Source organism: Sinocyclocheilus rhinocerous, unplaced genomic scaffold (assembly GCF_001515625.1).
Source record: "Sinocyclocheilus rhinocerous isolate Xijiao unplaced genomic scaffold, SAMN03320098_v1.1 scaffold235, whole genome shotgun sequence".
Taxonomy (NCBI): domain Eukaryota; kingdom Metazoa; phylum Chordata; class Actinopteri; order Cypriniformes; family Cyprinidae; genus Sinocyclocheilus; species Sinocyclocheilus rhinocerous.
The window spans coordinates 826828-833514 of NW_015646367.1; the positions used below are offsets into that span (position 1 = coordinate 826828).

General features: G+C 38.7%; 1 long non-coding RNA gene across 1 annotated transcript; it reads left to right on the forward strand.

Annotated features, from left to right (window-relative positions):
• The first annotated feature begins 3093 nt into the window (after positions 1-3093).
• Positions 3094-6687, forward strand: LOC107707647 (uncharacterized). Its single transcript, XR_001636279.1, has 3 exons — positions 3094-3326; positions 3968-4088; positions 5796-6687. It is a non-coding gene; the product is annotated as an uncharacterized LOC107707647 (long non-coding RNA).

Below are 6687 nucleotides of genomic sequence, written 5' to 3' on the forward strand. Positions count from 1 at the left end.
TAGAGATGCCTTGTTTTGAAAGATGTTTCGGATCAATGTTGTCATTTTGTTTTCTATGAAATTGACTCTTACTGCATTTGCATGAAAGCAGGTTTTTGCAACATGTTTCATTTTCTAAGTCGGTCTGAATGTAGATTTTGTGTTTCATTTGCTTATGCAGAAACGTTTGCATGACTAATCTGATTAATTCAACTATTACTTTTTGAATGCAGATCAGTGGCACATTAGGGTGGGACGTTGTGTTCTCAAACGAGGGCCATTTCAATTGATTGAGTGTCAGCTTATAGATCAAACGTCTCCTGCATATTTAATTGCATCTTCATTCCTCTCTTGTCATTAATATAGAAGTGTGAACCTTAGCAGTTTGGTGAAGACCATGTCTGCGGGAGGCTGAATATGCACGTGTTTTGAGTGATCTGATCACAAATGGTCAGAAAACCACCTTTACACCTCGTATTTAAATGTCTCTTTTGACAACTTATGATGTCTGGTAGAGAGTTTCTGATTTTATCATTGAAACTTAATACTTTGGCATTTTGCTGCATGTTGATAAAGTGAAAAAGAACTAGCCTACATTTTCTGTGCTAAATTCAAGCTGAATGCTCAGTTATTTTAGCAGGGTTTGTATATTAACTAAAATAAGGATGTGCTTCACATGATCTTGTGTGTTCATATGCACATGGAAGATGTTCATGTGTAAATTGCTTTCATACGGTTATATTTGCATTTATCTAGTCATGTTAAACTCTTGCCTTTGCACAGTGGAGGATTGGTAGGTAAACTCTTGAATCCGTTTGTGTTACAAGATCATGAGCATGTTAGGAGATGCTAAATGTTTTAATGTCGCTGCTGCAGCCATGTGCATTGTTAAAGAAACCATAGAAACTGTGCACATGCCACAAACATGAGTGGTTGGGATGTAGGCGGAGCTTAAGCTTTAGGCGGAGTGGGAATGATGCTTATGGCCGGGAGTTAATTCGATTGGGCAATGATGTAATGATGTGCAGCATCACTGATACTCAAGTTTGCTTTGGTGCCATTGTCTGAGAATGGAGGGAAGCCCCCAGACTCCTTTTAGATGTAAGGGCGGAGTTAAAGATGGGGGCGGAGAATGTGGAGATGGTGGGGGATGGGGGTTTCCAATGAGGGGCTTTGTTGAAGACTGAAAGAGGGGGATGTGCTACGATTGCTCTCCAAAATTAAGGTCAATCCAGGAATCCAATTGGTTTTACTAAGAGATTCACATAGTTCTGGATATGTAATAGTCATGTATCACTGTTGTAGTCATTATATTTTGTGGAGGACTTGTCTTTTTCTGATCCGCTTATTACTGAGCAGATCTGGCACACAAAAAGCTTGATGATTTTTCATTTAGTCTGTCTTTACATATACATCAAATACAAAATAACTAAATAAATATCAGGAGTTCAAGTCCCATTTTGCCCCAAAAGCAAAATAAAAAGAAAATGAGCTCTATTTTAGCATTCATGAAGTACCTTCTTTTTTTTTTTTATTCATGGTATTTTCAATGATGATTTTCTTAATACTATCATAATACACATGAAAATATCTGAGTGCAAAATACCTTATTGGCCCTAAAATATGATTCCTTATTTTTTTCTCTTTGGTTTTGGGATGAAACGTTTTGGATGAGATTCACCCTTGTACTTACAGTAATCAAGATCAAAAGTTAAAAGATCTTGTTCTATATAAGAGTTAAAAGAGCATTGTTTTACCACACATTTTATAGGTTCTAATGTTTTTTTTTTTACAGGTGTTTTTCTCTTTTTGCTGTAGTTCGGGGTAGGTATGGCTGGATTTTTATGGCAAGTGTCAACAAGACCGGCCTCAGGGATTCAGATCGTTTTAACTGAGCACTTATGAACTGGATTTAAAATCACCTGCAAAACAACCTGGGAAAATGTTGAAGGATGGCTCTGAAAGTTTGATCATTTTTAAAGGCTAATCTAAAGTGAAGTGATGGTAATTTATGTTCCCTGTGGCTGTTTAAATAGTCTTTATGGTCAAGATTTGATGTCTGTCAGATTATTTTATCCCATTCTGATTTGATTGAATAAGTGAGTTTTAATGTTTTGCAATGCTTTCCCCATCTTTAATCCCATCAACAATGAAAATTTACACTAGAAACTATGAGAAATTAAGTTTTTCTCACTGAAAAGAAACATTTGTTCCCTTCACCAAACCATGCTCCAAGGAAAACAAACAAAAAAAAAATTACGGCAACTCTGAATCAGGTCAATGATTCTCAACTTTGTAACTGCAAGGTCCCCCATTGTCAATATTTGAAGGCCCCCCTACACAGGCTTTGGTATTTCCTACTTCCTCTGACTGAAATCACGAAAAGTGTTTGCTTTTAAGCTTATTTTTAACTGCGAGAAACTATGGCTCTTAAGTTTTACATGCATTGTTCCTTTGTTGCATATTTTATCTTTCCCTAACACCATTTTCTTGGCTCTTACGCAATTTATATTTATTTATTTTTTTCAAACAGTTGGACGTTTACTGAAGACCCCTACCAAATTAGGTCATCCCTACGCAATGCGATGACCTTTTGTTACATCACTCTTTGGAAAATCTGCTGTGATGCATTCGGTAATATCAGACTGGCGAAGTGGAATAGACTTACATAACGAAAACACGGTGCATGGCCGTGTGGTTCGAGATGAAGAAGCATAATGCTGAGTGAATGCGGTCACTCTGTCCTTATTTGGAGGCAGGATAATGGAGAACAAGCTTGAAAACATGATGCATCTTTTTGGAAGTATATGTTTATATAAAATGCATATTGTATGCTTTTTTTGCATGCACACTCATTTAGCTCATTCTTGTTTCTCCAGATTTTTGTGGTTAAGTAAGTGAGAAAATTATATCTGACAATTTCATAGTGTTTCAATACCATAATATTGTGGTGGTTGGCCAAGTGGGTGTGTATATGTGCAAGCAAGCCAGAGAGTGCATGATGCATTCTGACAGCTGTGCATGGTAAAGAGAGAGAGAGCAAGACAATCCGCCAATCTGATCGCGAGAGATCAGGTTGTATAAAAGGGCGGAGCTCCAGAGAAAACTTCCTCTTCAAGCTGCTTCTTCATTCGGTGAGCGCTCATGCTCTTCGCAGTCTGGCTGGCAGTCAGTCCTCTGCATTTAAAGACCAACTTTGGCTGCTAGAAATGCCATATTCTCTCTTCGTAGCTAACCTTTGAAGGTCCTGCTGGTTTTTCCATTCCAGCTGTTTTTGGACTTTGCCTTGGAGCAACTTTGACAGCGTCGTCTTTCCTTTTCCAGAACAAGCGTGCAATTGCAGCAAGGTTGGTAGATGCATCCCAAACATGTGTCTACCATTGCCTTCTTACTGCTTACCAATTGTGGTTAGGGTAGTTTTAGTAATCCTACTTTTAAAGTACCAAATTTGCAGTTATTAGTCTACAGCAGTGATCCTCAAATCTGGCTCGCGAGATCCACTTTCCTGCAGAGTGCGTCATCAGAATTGTTGAAGAGTCTGATGAGTTCGGATCATTGTTTTATGGATCTTTTCTGAGTAATGGTGCCTTGCAGGCTTTGGATGATTTCACTTATGTTTCTTATTTGGGGCTGAGTAGGTCCGGTTTAAACTAGCACAGTATGTGTTTTCAGACAACAGATTACTGTCACACAGACGTGATTCCCTGAAACCAAAGTCAAATGGACTTACCTACGGCTAGAAGTGTTCCCTTTCTCTTGCATCAGCCATATTTGGTTCATGGCAAAACAAACTCTTATTGTGTTTTCTTTTAACCATGCTTTTGAACCTTGCGAAGGCCGTTTCAAGGTTTAAAGTTGTATCATTCATGTAACGCACAATTTTAAGTCAGAATGACAGAATGAAGTCGTTCGTTGGTGCACTGATTATTTTCACAATAATTTGCATTCTGGATGGTTATTTAATCGACTCGTCCTCTCTGGTCTACAGGTTCACTCTTTGGCATTACACAACCCTCGGGAGGTTCGTTTCAGCCTCGTCGTGCACAAAGACAGCAGCGATGATCATCAGGCTAGGCAGACTGACTCCTGGATACTTCCGTCTCCTGCAGGTGTGTATTTGTTCAAACTTGGTCCAGTCTGTGAATGTGTACGTTTTCAGATTGCTTATTTAAATGGCTCATATCGTGAGGAACCGAAATTTCCTCAGTCTTTTGCGATAAAAGACTTTATTGTGCTATGAAAACATACTGTAGCTTTCCAAACTCAACTTCCTTCCAAGTGGAAAACGCCATTTGTTCAAAATAACCTGCGAAAATGGCTTGTTCGGACATCAGAGACCCAACATTAATGTGACTGCTCACATTTACACGTCATGACACCTATTTGGTATCAAAATAAAATGATAAAGCATGATATGATCCTTTAAAATGCATGCATATGTGACACTTGCATAATGGCTTTTGCTAGGAGAAAGTAATGTTAGTTTGGGACGTGTAAATCTGTCCATTGGAAAGATCAGACTGGTGCCGGTCTGGCTTTTACCCAAAGCCAGATCTCAGCTGCCCACTGCATTCCTCCTGGCTAAAAGCGACTGAACTCTAATTATATGAACAATGACTGTGAAGGGCTGAATGAAGGCTGTGTACACATGGGAAATACCACTTTAGATTCATCCCTCATGAGCTGGATGTAATTCTCACGACTTGGAATATAAAAATAGCATGAAAGCAGCAGGGGGGAATGGTTGTAAACAAGCAAGTGTCTTGTTTAATTTGCTCTGACTGACATTTGTTTTTAAAGTTTTAACATTTAAAACATCCAAAATCATCTCTCTTGAATCGCAGATTTAGTACATAGACTAATATTGGGAGGTAGCAGCACTACACTGTAAAAGTTGTAAATAAACTGATTAGGCCTATTTGAGTATGTTTCAGTCCTCAAAATTTCACATTTAATTCAATGTGTTACTTGCCATTTCTTTGTAACTAATTGTGAAATTTACTAGCAGATTATGAGTGAAAATCGTTTCATAGCCTTTTTTTTGCCGCATTATGCTCAATTTTTTCATAGCGTCACAACAGCTCAAAATACTGCATATTTTATCAGTATCAGACTGCTGATCACTGTTTGTTGTATAGCTTACGTCTTCATTAAATAACACCCAAGAACATTGCAAATCATTCTTGCAGTTTGAAAAAAATCATTGATGTTAGTCAGTTGAATAACCTTTGCTTAGTTTCCAATTCTACAACAATTTTTCACAGAAATCTGAACCTTAAGTTTGCACTGCGTAAAAATGTGTACATTGCTGTGAACCGGTCCCAAAAAAACCATCAGGCATACTTATTGTTAAGCCCTGCCTAATGATTGTATACTTTAATCTTTTTAATCTTAAGCAGATTTATCATCTTACTATTCTTAGACCCGTCTAAACCTACTTGCTTTAATTGCAGAGTGACTTGTTAAACCATCTTAATGTCACCTTCCTGAGACTGGCTTAAACCTGTGTGTGGCGTCACTCGTTTAATTCACTTATCATAACAAATGCTGTCATAATCTGGTTTTGATTTTTTTTTTTAAATCATGTTGGAATTGACTCCCTTTTTGCTTTTTTGTATGCTTTTGAATACAAACAGTTCCTCTCCTGCTGTCTGAACGTGACTTTATTGGCAGTAAATATTTAATGATTTCATTCAACCCACATGACTGAGCAGAACATTGGTCCTCATGAGGAAGTCCGATGAGTGTGCAAAATGTCAGTGCATGTGCAAGAGGGTTGGCCTTGTTATCAATCATTTTTTCCATTATTTTTGCAGAGGCAGGTAGCAGGTGAGGTTCAGGCCCCAACGCACGACCGCGCCGTCAACCAGATCGCCATGATGCTGGCCATCATGGGCCTCAGCCTGTCGTATTACAGTGCCAAACAAATGACCGAGAAGGTTCGCCGCGAACCCGCCCCGTGAAGATGTGCGAATGCGCTCCGGATTGACGGCGTCCGGAAAAGACGAAGTCAAACTAAAGATGTTCAGATGTCGAAGATTCAGACTCTACCTTTCTATAACCTCTAGGGATCGCACCTCTCGGGACTTCCGCTTAGGGGTTCTCTTGCTTTAGTTTAGCTCTCAATGGATCTGGAAGGGGTTGTGGCCTGAGTTTTAATAGTTGACTTGATGCATGCATCAGAGAGTCAGTCAGTTCTGCTGTAGGTTCAAAACCTGAGCTCCACATTGCATCTGGAGCTCCACTCTGAGCCATAATGTGTTTTTAAAAAAGGGAAAGACCTCTGTGTTTGAGATGTACCAAGCAACTATTGAAAGCAGGTCCAATGCACAAGAGTGAAATGCTCAGATTTCCCCCCAAAAGATGCTATTGAAGAACATCAGAGGCTTGGGGACTTATAGTGGAGGTGCTGCTCTACAATACTACACTTGGTGTTAGACACTTTAGGAAATGTACTACACAGGACCTTATGTTAAAGTGACTTGTTCTTTTCATTAGAGCTTAAGAAAATATCTTCTCATTGGTCTCCAACACTTGTTGATGTTAATGCTGACTTTGTGTGCAATTGCATGAGTTTTATTGAAACCAATCTGTAATGTTATTTCTAATGCTTTTTTTTTTTATGATAATGTAATTAAGATGAATGTACTGTATGTTATATTTTTAAGACACAACGATCAAATAAAGCTGTGAATATTTTGAACACGA